The sequence below is a fragment of the Olea europaea genome, chromosome 6 (assembly GCF_002742605.1).
Source record: "Olea europaea var. sylvestris chromosome 6, O_europaea_v1, whole genome shotgun sequence".
In the NCBI taxonomy this organism is placed as follows: Eukaryota; Viridiplantae; Streptophyta; class Magnoliopsida; order Lamiales; family Oleaceae; genus Olea; species Olea europaea.
The window spans coordinates 24,652,842-24,674,002 of NC_036242.1; the positions used below are offsets into that span (position 1 = coordinate 24,652,842).

Sequence of the window (21,161 nt, forward strand, 5' to 3'; positions counted from 1 at the left end):
CAAATAAATAATACAGTGAGTTGTTACAAGAAATATCTCAATATAGTGGATCTTGGAGGTGAGAATTGGAAAAAGTATCATTCTTGTCTCAAGAGCTGGGAGACTCTCAAGGGAAACCACAACTTACACTATTAAAATGAAACCATCTTTAGGGTTGATAAACCAAGTGCAAGAGCTTCCATCTACCAAGGACTGCATTACTACAAAAATAATCATTTATGTTGTAAATGACAAAAATAATAGAATAAGGACCTGTTTGTTACTAAGTCATTAAGATGGGGAATAGTTGTGCAACTGTCCCTTAAATAAATTTAATTGCAAGTTTTATTCAATTCTTTTCTAATAAAAAAAAGATGCGACGATTTTATTCTCAAAAAATAAAAAACAATACGACGGTTTTACGCAACAACACGAATCACGATTTACGCAGATGTCGCAGTTTTGTCGTGACAACTACTTCGGTGACTTTTCCCTGCTTCATACGATGTCGTATTCATCGTTTCCATCCAGCCCAGAAATGAAACCCTAACCTAAACTTATTTCTCTATAAAATCCGCCACACAAATTTATCGTCCTCAAGATTCATTTTGAAACTACCAGTTTTTTCTTTTCTTTCTTTTTCTTTCTTTCTTTCTTTCTTTTTTTTTTTTTTTTTTTTTTTTTTTTTTTTTTTTTTTTTTTTTTTTTTTTTTTTTTTGTAGATTTATTTTCTTTTTGAAAATCGATTTCTAAATTTTTTATGAGCATTTCTTTTGTTTCAATTGTTATACACGCCCCAAATAGCCCTTTGCAACTTGAAGTTGATAGTTGTAAAGAAAAATTCGAGGCGAAGGTATATTCGGTGCGACAGAAATTTCGTATTTTTGGCAAGTATTTTGGTTGAATTAAGCTTTTATTCATTCAGCTACGTTTTGCCAAAAATAAATAAATAAAAATAAAATGAAATAAAAAATGAAAATGAAATGCTTTACAAGAATTTACTATAATCTGTAAACAGCAAAGCAAAATGATGAAAATTTATAAGCCGAATTTCAATGTGGGGTTCTAAATATTATGGTTTTTCAAAGTTCTCTGATTGCTTTGCTAGATTAATTCTTGAATTTTAACTTTGTGGATTTTGATTATTTGAAAATTATACCATTGGTCTGTTATACCCTTTCTATCATTTAAGTTACTACAAGAATTATTGGATTGGAGTATGGATTGATGTTTGATTTATGTAGGCGTTTAACACTTGATTCTTTTTTATGTAGATTTTGGAATTTGATTGCTGAGTTGATTTTCATTTATGCACTACTTCAAGCATTTTCCTTTGTGATCTTCAGGCATTAACCCTTGGTGTTTCCTTAGTTTATTTAATCTGCACAATCTACTTCAATTTTTAATTTTTGGGTATAATCTCGCATTTTGGATGGTACGTTTTGGAGGTTGAAAATTCGCATTGGTTTATGATTGCATATATGTGTTAAGCTGGACAGGGGGATTAATGCTGCAATAAATTTGATTTACAGCCTGCAAGAGGCTATGGTTTTCGTGGTCGTTAGGTTGGACTATGGTTCCATTTTGAAAAGGGAAAGCAAGATGATGAAAACTTGTAATCTGAATTATGTGTGGAAATACAAATTCAATGGTCTTCAAAGTTCTCTGATTGCTTTGCTGTTTGTTGATATTCAGTGTGCAGGTTACTGATTGTGGGTAAGTGTGTATATATAATTTATACGAAGGCCATAGAAAATGTAGGTTGTTTGGAGGATCAAGGAATGTATGCAATTTCTGGGATTATATATATTCCTAGCGTTCCTTAAATTTTAGATGCTTTACATGTCTATTTCTTTTCGTATTTTATTGGCTAGGTCAAAATGTATTGGGGTTGGACCAACATTGTTGGGAAAAGAGACAAATTGAAGCACCAAAATACATGGTCTGTTATAAATTTGTATACAGACTATACGAGCATGGTGCCACATTGAGAGTTTCATCAATGATTGCCAATTGAGTATCTATGTCAAATGGCAAAACTATTGTGGCAGATGAAACACATTTAATAGTATTTGTCTATTGAAATGTGTGGTTAAAAATCAAGTTTGACCAATTATAATTGATTTATAAATCATTTATAAGTTAGCCAATTGGAGGCTTAGTAATAAGCTTCTAAAATTTGTCTGCTGAATTTCTACTTTTGGATAGAGTATATGAATGTAATTTTGTTTAACTGATTATAGGAAAAGGGTCATAAAAATTTGTATTCCTGTATTTGGAATTGGCTGGTTAACTGTGTCATTGAATGTGCAAGGAACCTTTATATGTTGATATAGGCTTAGCAAATGCACGATGAGACCTTTCTATGTTGATAGTGATAGTAAAATTTATTAGAAATGGTTGAGAGTACTCTATGGTGATTGCTGTAATAAGATTTAGGGGAGAGAGTGAGAAAATAGGACACAAGAATTAAAGATTTTGAAAATTTGGTGGATGGCTCTTCCGTGCATTTGCAATGAATTTTTTATTCTTATCCAGCTTTTCACTGTTGCACTTTCTAGGGATATTGAGAAGTCTATATGTTGTTCCCACAAGGAACGATAACAATGGGGAAAAATGGACTTTCTTGAATTTCTCAACGGGCTTAGGAGGTTTTAATTCTGCATTTTCAAATTAATGTAAGATACTAGCCTGGAAACAGAGATCAAAATGGATTCATGTCTGATATGAGCTTATCAAATGCATGATAAGAAACCTCCATGTTGACTGTTGTAGTCAAATTTGTTAGGGATGGTTAAAAAGTACCCTGTTCTATACAAAGGTCTTGTTGATAAAATGATAAAATATGATATCGTAATTGAAGATTTTGAACCTCTTTGCATGTTTTTGTAACCAATGATTTGTTGAGTTATGCTATTTGTATATCAGAGAGAAAAGATAGAGAAGAAAGTCGGTTTTTATATTCCGTGAAGATTGGATGGAAGAATTCCAATTCTTTATTATATTTTTCTTACAATGCAAAACTGTGAATATATAATACAAGGGGGAGGAATAAAAAAGAAAATAATCTCTGATCTAAGGAAAGAAGAAATTATTTCCTAACTAATTTACAATTATACCAAATAAAGATAGAAACAATCTTTCTATAATAATTCTATAAAATTACGGGATTTTTACACTCCCCCTCAAGTTGATCATAGATATTGACCATATTCAACTTGTAGATGAAATCATCAAAATTTTGTTTGTGTAGCCCTTTGGTGAATATATCTGATGTTTGTTTTTTGGTGGGGATATAGGTCATGCAAATAGTTCCGTCTTCAACTTTTTCCTTTATGAAGTGTATGTCCACCTCTACATGTTTAGTTCGGTCATGTTGTACTAGATTGAGTGAAATATTGATGACTGCTTTGTTATCGCAATAGAGCTTAATTGGGAATTTCATTGTAACTTGTAGTTCTTTCAAGAGTTTTTTTAACCACAATCCTTCACATATCCCTTGAGCTACTGCTCTGAACTCTGCTTTAGTACCGCTCCTTGCTACTACATTCTGTTTCTTACTTCGCCAGGTTGCTAAGTTTCCCCATATGAATGTACAATAACCAGTAGTAGATCTCTTGTCTTCTATTGCTCCAGCCCAATCAGCATCAGTGAATATTTCTATGTCCCTTTTTTCTTATTTCTTGAACCATAGTCCTTTTCCAGGTGAACCTTTGAGATACCTCAAAATTCTGTATATTGCTTCTAGATGAGTCTCCATTGGAGAATGCATATGTTGACTTATCACACTTACGGCGAATGCAATGTCAGGTCTAGTATGTGATAAGTAGATTAATTTTCCAACTAGTCGCTGATATTTGTCCTTTTCTACTGGTTCATCCATGTCAGTTTTCCTACCAGTATCAATGGGATTGTCACTTGGTTTACACCCGAGCATGCTTGTTTCAATTAACAGGTCCAAAATATATTTTCGTTGTGAAACACTAATACCGTTCTTTGAACTGGCTACTTCCATTCCAAGGAAATATCGCATTTGTCCAAGATTCTTTACTTCAAATTCGGTGGCTAGGCCCCTTTTTAGCCTCTCAATCTCGATTGTATTATCTCCAGTAAGCACTATGTTATCAACATATACAATCAAAATGGTCTTTGTCCCATCTTCAAATATTTTGAAGAACATAGTGTGATCTGATTGCCCCTGTCGATATGCCTGCCTTTTTAATACATTTGAAAATTTATCAAACCACGTTCTTTGTGATTGTTTGAGTCTGTGCAAAGACTTTTTTAGTTTGCATACTTTGTTCTCTTCTCCTTTCTTGTCGAAACCAGGCGGTAATGTCATGTAGACTTCTTCTTCCAATTCCCTATTCTAAAATGCATTTTTGATGTCAAGTTGTTGTAGTGGCCAATCTAAGTTTGCTGATAGTGATAAGAGGACCCGAATTATATTCAATTTGGCCACAGGTGCGAATGTTTCTGTGTAGTCTGTACCATAGGCTTTAGTATATCCCTTTGCAACCAGACGAGTTTTGTACCGTTCTATAGTCCCATCTGCTTTATATTTCACATTAAAAACTCATTTACAGCCAACTGGTCTCTTACTTTGTGGTAGCTCCACTACATCCCAAGATCCATTTTTGCTTTTATTTCTTCCATCACTGCTTTTTTCCATTTAGTAATTTCAAATGCTTCCTAAATATTTTTGGGAATCTTTGTATTATCAAGGTTAGAGACAATTTTGAAATTGTGGAGATAAAGTTTTGTAGGCTATGAATTTTGAGATAGGATGAAAAGTGCATGATCGTTTTGGTTTCCTTAGAGCAATAGGTAAATCACAATTAGATGACTTTGGAGAAATTTCATGAGGATCTGGATCTATCACCGGTTCATACTCTTTTGGTGCTTCGAGTGTGAGGTCGTCTTCCTTATACTTTGATTTTGGCTTTCTTGAATAAACTATCATCTCTTTGTCAAGTCGTTCCTTCTGATCTCCCCCTGAATTCAAGTTGCTTTCTGTTGATGGCATATTAGAACAGGCAGATGGTTCAAGATTTTGTATCGATTCATATTCAGATGGGTTAAGGGAGATTTCAAAAAAGCGATCTTCGACTATGTTCTCCCCCTGAGGAGAGGTTTTTTGAAAGAAGGGTTTTGCCACAAAGAAAGTGATATCAAGGCTAACAATTACCCTTTTGTTGTTGGATCATAGCATTTATACCTCTTTTGTGTTGGTGAATATCCAATGAATACACATTTGAGGGCACGTGGTTCGAGCTTAGTTCGACGATGGGAATGGATGTGAACAAAGGTCGTGCAGCCAAACACTTTAAGGGGTAAGTTTGAGCTGATGCGAGAGTAACGGAAAAAATTTTGGAATTTTTGAAGAGGGGTCTCATATTTGAGAATGTGACTAGGCATTCTGTTTATAGGGTTGGTTGCTGTGAGAATGGCATCATCCCAGAAGGTGGTATGCATGCTAGAAGTAAACAATAGTGCTCGAGCCACCTCAAGGATGTGTCTATTTTTTCGTTCAGCAACTCCATTTGTTGTGGAGTATCAACGCATGAGCTTTGGTGAATTATCCCATTGTCTAAAAGGTAATTGTTTAGAGTATGATTGAAATATTCTGTGTCATTATCTGTGCGCAGAATTTGAATTTTTGTTTGAAATTGAGTTTGGACCATTGAATGAAAATTTATGAATACAGATTGGACATCACTTTTTCTTTCAGCATATAAACCTAACAGATTCGAGTATGGTCGTCAATGAATGTAATGAACCATTTAGTGTGGGTGCAATTGGGGGTTCGTGAAGGTCCCCAAAGGTCACTGTGAATTAATGCGACGAGTTTAGATGATTTGTATGTGGATTTTGGGAATGGTGAGCGGTGATGTTTTGCAAGTTCACAAGTTTCACAACTAAAATCAATAGATATTTTATTCGAAAATACTGAAGGTAATACATGTCTCATATATTGAAGGTTGGGATGACCCAATCTAAAATGCCATAACAGAATTTTACTATCCCTAGGAACAAATGCAGAATCACAACTAACAAATTGATGTTGTTTACTCACATCAGTTTCGTCAAAGTAGTAAACCCCCCCCACCCTCTTTAGCACTGCCAATTGTCTTCCCCGATGATAGGTCCTGAAAAATACAATGAGAAGGAACAAAGTTAGCGGAACAGTTTAAGGTTTTTGTCAATTTACTAATAGACAATAAATTACAGGATAAATTTGGGACGTGTAGGACATGATTTAGTGTTATTGAATCAGAGAGTCGAATACTCCCTTTTCCGATAATTGAGGATAAAGAGTCATCTACAATTTTAACTTTAAGGTTGTCTGCACATGGTGAGTATGAAAGGAACAGGTGGTGGGAGTCCGTCATATGATTGGACGCACCAGAGTCGATAATCCAAGGCACTTTAGAGAGTACCTTGGTGTTTAGGGCTTTCGAAAAAATACCTTTGTGGGCTAGGGAGCTTGACGAATTAGGTGATTGAAAATTTGAAAACATTTTATAGGGTTGTTCGAGTTGCTCTAGGTTGAATGCACTGCTTGAAGTGGACTGTTGCGTGTCATTAATTGCAGCTTGATATCCATGATTTCTAGTATTTTGTCTCGATTTCCAGTCACTTGGTTTTTGGTGCAAATCCCAACACGTATCTTCTTTATGTTCGGGTTTTCAACAGTGGTCACACCATGGACGACTCTTTTGATGTTTCGGGCCTGGTCCAATTTTTGCCGGTTCCGTCAAACCCAACAGATTTGGGCCCATTAAAAAACGATTTTTTAACATTTGTAGCCAAACTATCAGACCCACTATCTATTGGCCCAGTTGACTGTTAAGATAGGGCCGATCCTTCCAACCCAGCGAGTCCACCTTCCTTCTTCATCATAATCAGTCGGCGACTTTCTTCTCGCCTCACTTCAACGAACACGTCACAAGTGGTGGGAAGCGGTCGGCGACCAAGAATCCGACCTCTAACATCATCCAATTCCCTGTTCAGTCCAACCAGAAATTCATCCACTCGCTCATTCTCCAGCCGTTTCTTATACTCGATACAATCACCGGCGCAGTTCCATTCATCTTCAATACTCTGGTCCAATTCTTGCCATAAAGCTGTCATCTCCATGTAATAGTCGGTGACATCTCTCTCCCTTTGCTTCGATTGCCACAACTTGGTTTTAATCTTGAAGATTTGCGAGAAATTTTTAGCGTCGGAGTACATCTCCCCGACTGCTTCCCAAATGTCTTTTGCGGTGGGCATGAAGAGATAAATTTTTCCAATTTCGGGCGTCATCGAGTTCACGAGTCATGCCATTACCATGGAGTTTTTGGATTTCCACCTTTTCTGAAGATTCACGTCGGCGATGGGCTGCTTCGTTTCTCCGGTGAGATAACCTAACTTTCCTTTCCCATCAATCACCAATTTAGTGGACTGAGCCCACTCCCTATAGTTTCTCTCGTTGAGTTTCTCTACCGTTAATTGGAAGGACAAATTATCAATTCCAATTGGACCCATGGTGGGAGTAATTTCGGTTTCACCTATGGGAGACTCAGATGTTGCCGAATCCCTGCTCCAATTTTTTCCGCCATTGATGGCTAGTTTTACTGTAATTCCGGCTCCGATACCATGAAGATTGGATGACAGAATTCCAATTCTTTATTATATTTTTCTTACAATGGAAAATTGTAAATATATAATACAAGGAGGAGGAATAAAAAAGAAAATAATCTCCTATCTAAGGAAAGAAGAAATTATTTCCTAACTAATTTACAATTATACCAAATAAAGATAGAAACAATCTTTCTATAATAATTCTATAAAATTACGGGATTTTTACATTCCGTATCATTAATATGTACATTAATCTGTACACAATGATGTACAATTTACGTTACTCTTATTTATTTGTTATTTTTGCAGTTATTCAGATTTGCACTTTCCAGGGATATCAAGCAATCTCTTTATTGATACTTTTGCAGCTACAGAATGATTTATGGGTGAAGGATGTTCTAGTTCCTGCAATAATGGTGAATTTTCAAATTATTGCAAGATTTCATGCTTCGAGCTTCGGTAACATGGCAAGACAGATAATAAAGTAGATAAAACATTTTGATTACAAACTGGGTTCCTCTAAACTGACATGCTTTAGATTTCCTATTGCATATGTTGAACACATTTTGCTTTCCTTGCATTTTTCATAGCTTGTTTGGAATGTCGCAGGTTATCGTACTCTATTTATAATTTACATGACAATTTTGTTTTCTCAATAGCCTCTAATTTACCTTCTGTGGTCATTGGAAGGCTAGATTGTTGGTTTTATGCCTCGAGTCCAGTTAGCATTGCATAAGCATTTGGCTTGCATACAAATCGACAAGCCAATCTTGCTAAAGATATATTTTTATGTCAAATAAATTTCATTTTTCAATCACAAAATGGAGTGGACGTACAAATTTACCCAAAAAGTTTATGGCCTTGCACTCCGTCATAGCTGTTTTGCTGCGTCTAAAATTTGTCGATGAACTCACAATGCACGAGCACTTCTAATCCAATGGCGAGCTCATGATATTTGTGTATGAGTATGTAAATGATGAGTCTATGAGTGTTCATTTTTGCTAGAGATTGAATTGATGTAGAGTTCAGGATAGAAAAATTCCATTTGTGCACTCGTTTGGCTAGAAATTGAGTTAATTTTTTGAGTTCGAGATAGGAAAAATGATCGATGAAATTAAACATATTCACACCACATATTTAATAATTGCACAACATTTTAGTTGAATGAAATGTTTGTGAACTTTACTCATTATCATAGATGTCCTAAACCTTTTTCATTGGATTCTCATTCTCAAATTAATACAAGGTTGGTCTGGAGAATTTTGAGGTCCTAGACGATTATTTATGATGAGGTTCTTATGCATAACTTTTTACAAGCGTAAAATTAAATATTTAAATAAATAACATATTTTTATATTTAGATGAAGAGTTTATACAAAAAGAATTATGAGAATATTTTAATAAAAAATAAATAGGATAAATAGGTAGGATTTTTATTTTTGTGTCCCCAAATTTTGAAGGCACTAGGACATTGCCTTTGAGCCTTTGACCCAGGGCCGGCTCTGAATTATACAAGTTATCTTAGATGTTGATTTACATTCAAAAATTATATTAAAATAGAATAAAATGATTTATCTTTCTCTTGACTCTTTAAATAACTCAAAAAACAAATTTACATTGTAATTTTGCTTTCCATTTAGATTTATCTACCAGATTCCAAATATCAAAAGTAAAGAAATCAAGAAAAAGAAGTGTTTGATGTAAACTTCAAATTTAGATTGTAATTTTGCTTTCCATTTTCAAATTTATATTGTAATTTTGCTTTCCATTTTCAAATTTATATTGTAATTTTGCTTTCCATTTTCAAATTTATATTGTAATTTTGCTTTCCATTTTCAAATTTATATTGTAATTTTGCTTTCCATTTTCAAATTTATATTGTAATTTTGCTTTCCATTTTCAAATTTATATTGTAATTTTGCTTTCCATTTTCAAATTTATATTGTAATTTTGCTTTCCATTTTCAAATTTATATTGTAATCTTGTTTTTCATTTTCAAATTTAGGATTTTATTTATTTATTTATTTTTATGTCCCCCAACTTTGGATGTTCTAGGGCATTGTCGTAGGGGCTTTGGCCCAAGGCCAACTTTGAATACAAGTTATCTCAGATGCCGGTTTATGTTAAGAAATTTTGTTAAAATAGAGTGAAAAATTGTGGGTTTAATGAATGTATGATAAAAATTAACTATTGACTCTGACTTGAATTAAAATTTAGATTATAATTTCTACCAAACAGAGGCCTATTATTATTTAAAAACATATGTTATTATTTTTTTAGGGTAAAATTTCACATTATTTAAATGCAAAAATAATAATCAATAAATGATACTTGAATTATTCGTCTCAAAATGTTGAATGTTTAACCAGTGCTCTAAAAAAGGTAAAATGTGGATAGGCATGGAGGCCAAGTTTCAAGTTTCATGAGCTTAGCGAGGTGTATGCATAAGAAAATAATTTTACTAGGGCTTCGGTTTTCACTTCAGCTAATCATCATTTTTTATTTTTATTTTTGCTTTTATTCCTTGTGCTACTGAAAGTTCAGAGAAAGTTGGAATAGGAACGCACTCATGGGCTTATTAAAATCTCTACTATCTTAAAAGAGCCAATATGTCATTTACTGTTCATTTTTGAAGCATTTTCATTTCCCATTGTCCTCAAACAATTAACAAATAACTACTTATCTTAATTGGCAACATGCTATTTACTATTCATTTTTGAAGTATTTTCATTTCCCATTTTGTCCTCAAACAATTAACAAATCATTACTTATCTTAATTATTAATTAAAATCATTACCACCGTAAAAAGAGGGAATCGACCGTTTACTGTTCATTCAGAACGTATTCAGATGTTCCTATTTTACCCTCAACTCCCTCGCAAAGTAACTATTACACTAAGGGTCTAATGACCTTTTTGAATTTAGAGAAAATATCTCTTATGACAAAAAATCAAAAATTGTGTGCCAGATAAAGGGTTTGATTCATCTCTATCCAAAAGAAAACAAAACTCTCCATTACCTAATTTTACCCTTGAATATTCCATAATATCCCACTTCACTCCTGAAATCCCTACTAATGGTTTTCCTACACGTGTGTGGTGATGCTGTTTTGTCTTCTTTGAATTTTTACGTCAAAAAAATAATTGACGTCATACCACATAATATATTTTTTAAGGAAATGATGTAAATTATATTGAGAAAATTGTCGCGAAAAAATAATAAACATTAATAAAATATTTGATTTTTTTAAAGAAAAAATTCTCACACTAAAGGTCTAATGGCCTTTTTGTATGTAGACAAAATATTTCTCCACCTTAACAAAAAGTCAAAAGTAGCATGCTACCTAAAGGCTTTTATTCATTTTCCTTCCAAAACAAAACAAATGAATAGTGATGGTAGCTTTTGTGAATAGAGTATCAAATTAAACAATTACAAATATTATTATAATCCAAAATTATATAATAATTAAAATTAAATATGTTGCCTTCATATAAATATTATTTAATTAAAATTAAAAAAATTAATTTTTATCATAAAGATAAAAGAACTAAAAAGAATTTGAAATTGAAAAAAAAAAATATATTTATATGGTGAACAAACCAAGTTAAAAAAAAGAAGATAATTTCGAAAACTAAATAAATAATATATAAATATTATTCAATTAAATTTGAAAAAAATTAAATATTGGGCGACGACCCAAAGTGGAAGAGATGAGAGAATATCCATATTGCCCTTTTTTTCCACTAATGACTTTTTTTAATCAATTTAAAATTCTTTTTAAAAATAAATTTTATAACAATTTTAAAATATATAAAAAAAATTAAACAAAAAAAAATTAAGAAAATTAAATAAAGAATATATAAATATAATGAATTAAAATTGAAAAAATTAAAATTTATTATAAAGAGAAAAGAACTAAAAAGAATTTTATATAAAAAAATATTTATATGAAACTCTCTCGGTGTTACCCCTGTGTTATGGAGAGCATTTTGTCCGTGTTATTTTAAGATTTCTCTCATGACACAAAGAAAATTGGATAGTTTTTTTTTTTTTTTATTTGTTTTGCTCATCATAAATTTTTTTTCTATTTAAAATTCTTTTCTCTTTATAATAAAACTTAATGTTTTCAATTTTAATTAAGGCTCCGTTTGAGCTCCATTATTTCTTCATTAAAATAAAAAATAAGACAGTTATTCATCATATCAAACCACCATTTTTTTTGTTCATCATTTAAATATTTTTTGTCGAATTAAAATTTCTTTTATTTTTTCTTTATGATAAAATTTTATTTTTTCAATTTTAATTAAATAATATTTATATATGCTTTGTTTATTTTTTGTAACTTTCATTTTGTCTAGTTTGATTTGTTTTTATTATAATTTTTTAAATTTCTTTGTCTTCATAATACAAATAATTACGTTTTCCTTTTTAAAATTACGTTTTATCATATTTTTAAATTTCTTTTTTTTTTCAAAATTACGTTTTATCATAAAACAAAAAGAATTTTGAATCGAAAAAAATTATTTATAATATAAATAAAAAGAAATTTTAAAAGAAATTTAAAAAAATATAATAAAAACTAAATAAAGAATATATAAATATTATTTAATTAAAAAGAATTTAAAATAAAAAAATATTTATATAATGAACAAAACAAATTTAACAAAAAAAAAAAAAAGAAGCTTCGTGTCACTCTCCATGTCATGGAGAAAAACTCTCCATAACACGGAGAGATTAATAATAATAAAATAAAAAATATATAAAATAATAATAATGATAATGATGTAATGCACGTGAAAATATGATGTAATTGAGTATATAACGTAGAAAAGATATCATGATAATTAATTGAGATTTTTGTCTCTGTTGTTACTTGATGAATTTTAAAGTTGGGATATTAATTATGGACATTGATAAAACTTAAATTAAAAAAATTATTTTATATCATAAAATGAAAAAAATTAAAAAGAATTCTAAATCGAGAAAAAACTATTTATAATATGAAGGAAAAAGATATTTTAAAACAATTTTGAAAATATATATAATAAATTAAACAAAAGAAAGAGACAAAAATAAAAAAAATAATATTTAGTTGAAATTGCAAAAAATTAAGTTTTATCGACAAAAGAATTAAAAAAAATTATTAGTAATATAAATAAAACAAAATAAATAAATAATGAAAACAAACGGAAAAATTCCTCTCATAACACGGAGAGATATCTCTTCGTGTAATTGAGAGGAGCTTTCCAATTTTAATCTTTTTTTTAAATTTGTTTACATTTTTTTCGATTTAAAATTCTTTTTAATTCTTTTATTTTCATGAAAAAAGTTAATATTTTTATTTTTAAATAATGAAATAATATTTATATATTCTTCATTTAATTTTCATAACTTTCTTCTATTTAATTTTTTTATTATATTTTTTTAAAATTATTTTAAAAATATCTTTTTCTTCATAAAAATTTTTGTTCAATTTTAACTAAAACACTTAACAATGATTTTTTTTTGGCCTTTTTAAAGTCAGAATAAAGTAGTACAATGTTTTTAAAAAAAGAACAAAATGGCAAACATTAACCGGGCACCACTCCATAGAGAACAATGCCACAACAAATAATAATATTTATATATTCTTCTTTTAATTTTCTTAATATTTACTTTTTTCCCTAATTTTACTTGAAACTTTTTGCTTCTTTCTTCAGTAAGTTGGAAGCAAGGATTAAACAATATTTATATGGAGACAAGATATTTAACTAATAAAAATTAAATGATTTAACTCATTAAAGAACAAAAAAAAAAAAAGAATTGTAGGCAAAAATTAAAAAGAAAGTTATTATAAAGTTTTTTTTAATTAAATTGGAATAATTAAAATTAAAAATAAATTTTATTTAATTAGAATTGAAAAAAATTAAGTTTTATTATAGAACAAAAAAATATTAAAAAAATTTTAAATTGAATAAAAAATTATTTATAATATGAAGAAAAAAGAAATTTGAAAACAATTTTCAAAAAATATATAATAAAAACAAAAGAAAGTTACAAAAATTAAATAACAAATATTTATAAAAATTATTTCATTAAAATTGAAAAAATAAAATTTTATCCTAAGGAAAAAGAATTAAAAAGAATTTTAATTAAAAAAAATATTTATTTGATGAGCAAAACAAATTAAAAAAATAAAAAAATAAAATAAAATGGAATGAGTCTCTCGGAGAGAAACAATGGAGATATTTCTTTCCATAACACTGTGTTATGAAGAGAAACTCTCCAATTTTTTTTATTTTTGTTTTTTTAATTTTTTTTGTTTCTCATCTATTTTTTTTCTTTTTAAATTTCTTTTTAATTCTTTTCTTTTATTGATAAAACTTAATTTTTTTTTCAATTTTAAGTAAATAATTTTATATATTCTTTATTTAGTTTTCGTAGCTTTCTTTTGTTTAATTTTTTTTGTTTTTATTATATTTTTTTGAAATTTGTTTTAAAATATCTTTTTTTTTTTGTAAAATATTTTTTGTTCAATTTTAATTAAAAAACTTTATAATACATATTTTTTAATTTTTGTTTGCAATTCTTTTTTAACTCAAAATAAAGTAGTATAATGTTTAAAAAAGAGAAAAAAAAGGGCAAACAGTACGCAACCAATTTGGGATTTAAAATTTCATTTTAAAAAGAATTTTAAATTGAACAAAAAATTATCTATAATATGAAGAAAATGAAATTTTAAAACAATTTAAAGAAAATATATAATAAAAACAAAACAAATTAAACAAAAGAAAGTTACAAAAATTAAATGAAGAATATATAAATATTATTTAATTAAAATTGAAAAAATTAATTTTTATCATATAGAGAAAAGAACTAAAAAAATCTTTAAATTGAATATTTTTGATGTATATAAATTTTGGATGATTAAATTCAAATATATCAAAATTGGGGGATTAAATAAAAATCTCAACACTATTTAAGTGACAAATTATTATACTGTGACTCAGCTTGTGTTTGGTTCCATTAATTTTTTTTTTCATTTTTCTTTCTTTTATTTTCAATCGAAGAATCTTTCATAAAATAATATTACACGTAAATAAAAACTTTTCATTAAATTGATTGGATATTGAATAATAACAAAAGATTCGACTAATTACATGATTTAATTATATTGAATATAGTTATTATCAAATATGTCATTTATATGTAAAATAACCACTCAAACTAAAATAATATTTGATATATAAATTATGAGCTCCAATAATTTGGGTTTTTAATCCATGCATCAAGGGAACATTTATCATATCTCTAGAAAATACATTTCAATTATAGCAATATAAAATTGAGGCCAACCAATTTTTCATTTTGATTATTTTAACATCTGAAAAAATTTTATATATAAAAGAAATTTGATTATTTTTAGGAATTTTTTTTATTGTTACTTTTTCCTCTCGATCAATTAATTTTTTAAATAATCTAATAAAAATTTTGACATCATTTATAAAATTTCCTAATAAACTTTTAATTTTTTTTAATGTCAAAAGTGTGTCATATATGAAAATTATATTTTCATTTATCATTTTAAAAAATTAATTAATTTTGTAGATTTATTGATAAAAATAAATAGATATTTTGACACTTTAATATTATCTAAAAAATGACAAAACTAGTATTATTTAAAAAATTTAATCATTCTAAAAGTGTAATACCTTAAATAATTGCAAAAGGTTCAAACCTAAAACAAAGTCAAAAATGTCATGCTAGAAAAAAATGAAATCTAAAGCAAAAAATGGCAGGCGGTGCATTTGGATATATGTTAACCTAATTCATTCCTTATCAATCCGTTTTTCGCACTAAAAATATACACACAGAGAAACCGAGATACACAGAGGGGGGAAAAAAAGGAAAGAAGAAGAAAAGGAAAAAAAATATAGGAAAGTTTGCCAACGTTTTTAGAGAATAAGTGCCTTCTACTATTAAGTTTGAATTCTTCAATTCAAAGATAAGTAAAAAGTTACTTATTGAATAGTTATGTTTAATTTTAGAGTTGCTAGATTATTAGTTTAAATAAAATTTTATTAAAAGGGAATCATTGAATTAAGTATATTAATCTATGAAAAAGGGCAGAACAAATAGCTTAAGGGATTAAAGGAATTGGAAAAATTGCTTAAGTATAAAAAGATTAGAATTCAGTATCGCTTGAAGTTACTTAAAAATGGTCGATTGTTAACCTAAAAATTATATCATATTTTAGGCAGCAATACAAAGATCGGGACAACCTACCAACCGAGTTGATTTTGTATACATAACTCTATGAGTCGAAAAAACTTAAATATTTTCAATTATTGATAAATTGATTATACTATTACGTTATGTGGGATTATGAAATTATTTCAGCTGCATGATTATTATAAAATGCTCTCTAACAATGATATATGTGGAATTACAAAGATTGTACGTAGATTAGTTGTGAATTAGAATATGAGGCTATGTTTTATTGACCATTACTAGGGCACCTAGGCATACGAGGCATACCATTATGTTGGCCGCAAATGAGACTTCTTGAGTAATTGCAAAGGTAGCTAGGGGATGTGTGATCATGGGAGGATTGACCACTTGCTTATGCCATTGTGATATGATGATTATTAGTATCTCAGATAGGATACTTCCTGGGTGATCATGGAGGCTGTCAGGGAATGTACCTCTAGTGAGCACAAGAGGATGATCCACTCGATTGTGATATTGTGATTACTGGCATCTTGGGTGGAATATTTCTTGGGTGATCATAGGGGCTATCAGGGGATGAACCTCTGATGATCACATGAGGATGGGCAACTTGACTATGTCCAGTTGATTATTGATTATTGATGTTGACATTACACAGAACTCTATCCGGCTCCTAGTAGGTGTGTAGGGTGCATTAAAAATGAAAGTTTCAAATGAAAATATTTTGAGTTTACGTTGATGATTTTCTCATATAGATGAGATGATATTTTTCAGTAGTACAAGAATGATTCCTACCTTGATCATTATTATATAATATTATATCGTGACATGTTAAGTGATGGAGATTTGATTTTGATAAAAAAACGTATAAATGAAAAAATAAAATTATTTTCAAATTTTTCCACCCACTAAACTGTCAACTTATATATTTTCTCACCATTTTCTTATGAGGTAGTAGTTAAGTTTTGGGTATCTTTAGAATTGAGCCTTGATTTTGGAGACAGTCACGACAAAGTTTACAGGAAATCCCCAACGAAAAATACACACTATCCCTTCCTTTCTATCGAATCGATCATAACCACTACCTACATTTCAGGAAATTGTGCACCACAAATAGGAACTAATAAAGAGACCCGCGATCCCGTAGAAAGACATCACGATCCCTTGTGGAAAAAAAAAATGATTTGCTGAGACTGAAAAAAAGATATCAATTTCTACCAAGATAACTGGATCGTATGACTCATTTCATAGAGCATGTAGTTAGTGTTTTCAGACTCCTGTTTATTTCTAGATGTGATTTTGCATCATTTGTAGATAGTTATAAGACTCAATATGTATTTTGTATTCTTATGTACTTTCATGTTATTTTCATATCCATATTGTGTTGTGTTAGTTTTGGGATTTGTGCGAAGTGGATTACAGGTTGTTTAGTCCTATTTACAGGAGAAATAATGCTCAAATTCCATTTAATTTATGAAACGTTGCATACTATAATGGCCTTGATGGTGGCCTACCTTTTAGTTGGTACCTATTATCAGCACCTGTTACATTCTAGGTCAACTAGCATTATACAGAGCGAGAAGTGTTAAAAGATATTTAATAACTAAAATACTACATAGCAAACATCTAAATTATAAAATACCATAGATACTTAATAATTCCTACAATTAATCAATTACACAATTTACAAGTTTTTGAAATTTAAAAAACTAAAATGTTTTTCATAATTTAAATTTTCAAATAGACAATTCTTACTTCTTTTTTACTTAACAATCAATTAAAATTTGATTTTAATTAAGTAAACTTGTTAATTAAACTAATTGATTAACTTGATTAATTAATTAACTAATTGTTCCGATCCATATGTCTAAATTAATTTAAATGACTTTGATTGCTAGAAATTTGAAATATATCTATATATAATATTAGATAGTATATAAGACTGTATTTATGTGTACATTTAGTAGATGATTATGGACTCAAACATGTGAATGTGTTGAATGTCTAGTTTTTAATTTTTTATTATTGTAGGCATGTGTGTCCAATTATTTTGGTTTATGTGCCAACTAGTATATAATATATGTTGCTGATGGACTAATTGAAGATACAAGAAGAGGTGGGGACCATAAAGATAGAACATTATATGATTTAATGCTATGTCCCGTAGGAATTGACCAACTAGTCTTTCTTTTTGGTCCAGGAAGACTAGATAGAATATGTCCATAATTGTCCATACAATTATATGTATGTTTATTTGCATGTTAGAAATATGATAATATATATCATTATGACGATGAGACATTTGCGTGATAAGACTCCTTGTTAGAATATTAAGTTAGAATTATTGTTTGACTTATTTCATTATATTGAAAAACGAAAGTCTTAAATCAATTTCATTTTATTAAGTACATTTAAGGCTAGTTCATTAGGAATATGTTTGACACTACATGAAATATTAGATAGTTCTGAATGGCGGGTTTGATTTAAATAAAATTTATCTTTTGTTAAGTACATCCAATGAGATAATTTTAGAGGCATATTAAGCTAGCACATGAAATATGTGAAGACAAAGAGTTGTCAGCTGAATATCTGGGATTTCTAGAGAGATACAATTAATAATAGTATCTGTCCAAATATATTATTAAGGCTTGTCAACTTTTCTCAAGATTTTAATATGACAAATAGGATCTTACCCCATTGAGAATCAAGTATGGATTCCATTAATTTATATAGGAGGGCCTAAATATAATATAAATAGTGAGAGTATAATTAATTTAATAAAAAATATATATTAAATAATCTGATGTATTTTTTGTTACATATTAATTATTTATTCTTCGTCATTTATTATTTTGAATCATATGAATTTGATAGCTATACTGGATGCCAATAAATTGATTGGACTAAATTTTCTTGATTGATAACGCAAGTTGAGAATTGTTCTCAAACATAAAACATTGGTTATTTCTTTGATTTGCATTTTTTAGAGACACCCACTAAGGATTCGATTGAGAAAGAGGTGGCAACTTATAATAAACACAGTGATGACAATAATATTGCAATATGTGTGATACTTGTAGCTATGTCACTCGAGTTGCAAAAGCAACATGGGGAATGGATGCTTACACTATGATTTTTCATCTCAATCAGCTGTGTGATGAACAATTATATATGGAAAGTTATGAAACTTTCAAGCAGCTATATCAGTGTAAAATGACAAAAAGATTTTCAGACAGCATTTATGCATTGAATATGATTGGTTTTATTGTTCAGTGCTCGATCTTGAACTAAGTGTTGACTTGGTTCCACAATCTCTTTGATAGAGCTATTCACAATTCTAGCTCGAGAGCACACAGAGTTACAGAACATGCTTTAGACTATTGAAACCAACATCAAACTAGTAGTGGTAAGCCTTGAACATTAATTCTTCTAAGGGTAATTAGATGAAATCTAAAAGAAGCTTTGGGAAAGCATCCAAGATGGTTAAGACAGTTAGAGTAAAGAAGAACAATATCAAATCTAATATCATTGTGGAATGAAAGAGCATTAGAAAAAAACTGTAAGACTTATGTCTACTTTACTAGCTTTTTGGGTATTAGATACTAGATATGGATTTCATATTTATATAAATACACAGAAACTAAAAGGAAGTAAACTGTTATAGAAGGGAGAAGTTGACTTGTACACTACATTACCTATAGAAAAATACTTCTTGCCATTACCATCAGACATAGTATTAGAATTAGAGAAATGTTATTTTGTTTACACCATTACCAAGAACATTAATTCAATTTCGTGTTTGGACATGAATTTTTAAATAATGTTAAGGTCAATTATTGTTCTTTTTATCTTGATAAGATATTTCATGGTTATGGTAAATCACAAAATGATATTTATATTCTAGATACTAAGTATTCTTTAATGTTTATAGAATTGAAAGGCAAATAAATAAACCTAAATGACATCTATATCTGGCACAGTTCCAAATTACATAGAGATGAATATTTGATGTGAATCAAGTTTGTTTGATGACCAAATACTACCAAATACTCTTTACTTGAAAAGAAGAAAAAACTGCATAATTACTAGGCCTAATACATAATGATATATATGGATCCATGTCAATTATCACAAGAGAAGGTTACTCTTACATCATCAAATTCATTAACAAACTTTCTAGGTATGGTTATGTATACTTGATGAAATTCAAGCATGAAACTTTTGAAAAATTCAAGGAATTCAAGCTAGAAGTAGAGAAATAATTAGGTGAAGGTATTCTTTCACTAAGATCTGATCGAAGTGGAGAATATCCTAAAGGTGAATTTTTTTATTATCTAAAGGAGAACGTGATTCTATCACAGTGGACTTCGCCACATACACTGTAATATAATGGTGCATCTAAAAGGAAGAATCACATATTATTAGATATGGTACGATAAATGACGAGCCATGCGAACCTCCTAAGATCATTTCAGGGTCATGCATTAATTGTCGCATGCTACACACAAAACCATGTCATATCAAAATCGATATACAAAACTCCATAAAGTTGGAAAAAAGCAAAAGGCCCAACTTGTCTCTTATAAAAGTTCGGGACTATAATGCTTAGGTGAAGCGCATTGAATCGGATAAGCTAGAGTCTAAGTTTGATAAATGCATACTTGTGAAATATCTAAAATAAACAATTGAATGTCAATTTTATAATTCCATTAAGAAAGTCTTCATCTTAAGACACGCCGTCTTCCCAGAGGAAGAGTTCACTCTACAAGAGACAATGGGAGTAATTAGAACTTGAAGAGGTGTAAGGGTCCACAAATATAATTGACCAAGTAGATGAACCCTAGTTCGATCCCTCATTTGTTGAGAAACAAACTCTTGATCATGAAATAGATACTTCTGAAACCTTCTGGTTCATGAAGTCTAGTTGACCATTCGAACTCCTAAAAGTTATGAATTCATGATTACTATCAATGGTAATGAACCTGCTAATTACGTAGAAGTAAATTCAAATGTTGACTTAAAGTGAGGACGTCATGAAACCCATAATGATCTCGATATATGTAAATGGGTTTGTACCTTAGTTGACCTATCCATGGGATAAAATCTAAAAAGGCAATAAATGAGTTCACAAGAAAGAGGCCGACATGAATGAAAATATCCATACATACAAAGTAAGATTAGTAGAATATAATTACAAAGACAAAGAGTTGACTTTGATGAAACCTTTTTACCTATAGCCATGCCTAAGTTTATTTGGATTTTTCTTGCAATAGCTGTATACCATAACTATAAGATATGGTAAATGGATGTCACAACTCATTTCTCAACGGAAACTTGCAAGAGGAAGTA

The 21,161-nt window shown here is 29.5% G+C and overlaps 1 long non-coding RNA gene across 1 annotated transcript; it reads left to right on the forward strand.

Annotated features, from left to right (window-relative positions):
* Window positions 1-716: 716 nt before the first annotated feature.
* Window positions 717-8,261, forward strand: LOC111396230. Its single transcript, XR_002702968.1, has 2 exons — window positions 717-832; window positions 7,915-8,261. It is a non-coding gene; the product is annotated as an uncharacterized LOC111396230 (long non-coding RNA).
* The last annotated feature ends 12,900 nt before the right edge of the window (window positions 8,262-21,161 follow it).